The sequence below is a fragment of the Colletes latitarsis genome, chromosome 8 (genome assembly GCF_051014445.1).
Source record: "Colletes latitarsis isolate SP2378_abdomen chromosome 8, iyColLati1, whole genome shotgun sequence".
In the NCBI taxonomy this organism is placed as follows: Eukaryota; Metazoa; Arthropoda; class Insecta; order Hymenoptera; family Colletidae; genus Colletes; species Colletes latitarsis.
Window position 1 is genome coordinate 138,982 of NC_135141.1, and position 931 is coordinate 139,912.

The following is a 931-nucleotide window of genomic DNA, read 5'->3' on the forward strand; positions in this document are numbered from 1 at the left end:
TGCGATTCCATATCCAAAGATATAGTATAAGCTAGAAAATTCAGATTATTCAAGTTACTTCTATCACTCGTCAAATTTTTTATGAAATTCTATGCTAATTCATGCTCTTTAAAATATAATTATAATCTACTGGGACTTTTAGTTAACTTATGTTTTAATGAATCAATAATCAAAGTATCTATAATTAATATTAAAATCAAATAAGAGTAGTCGAAATAGTATTAATATTTACTATCAGTCTCTGATATTTAAATTTTATTAAATATTTTAAATCTGTTATCACCTTGTTCAAATAATTTATTACTAGCTTTGATAAAATAGATTTTGGGATGGATTTTTTAAGAATGGAATAAAAGGAATTCAGTTGTGAATTTTTATGAGGAATAAAGGGATATTATTATACTATCAACATGTATATCGTTCTTTAACTTGCCCATTTAGATATTTATATACTTGTATAAATATAAACCCACACTAAAATCATGTAAATATCTAAATCATTTTTAAATCTATGATTTGGAAAATTTTAGGGACTTGGAACTTAATTAATCTTTTATCTTACAGTTTTATCACACTTTAGAAGATAAAAATCATAATAATAATTTAATTTATTTTGCATAAAAACAGTCCTCTTCGTGCCTTTATATTTTCATTTTCTATGACCAAAAATTCGAAATTCGTTTCATTTTTACAAAAAAAGTGATTGGGATGTCCCCCAATCACTTATAAGTATCATTTGTCGATTATCTTAAATATCTTATTATATTTTTTCTATACTAAATTTTCAAACCTCTTTACCTTGATATCTTCTTTTTCATGTAATTTGAATACTTTTCTAAAGTAATCTTTTGTAAAATGTTCTGTTAATCTAAATTATCTAATAAATCTATATCAGAATTAGTTAATTCTGTTGTAAGATAAGTGAAAAATC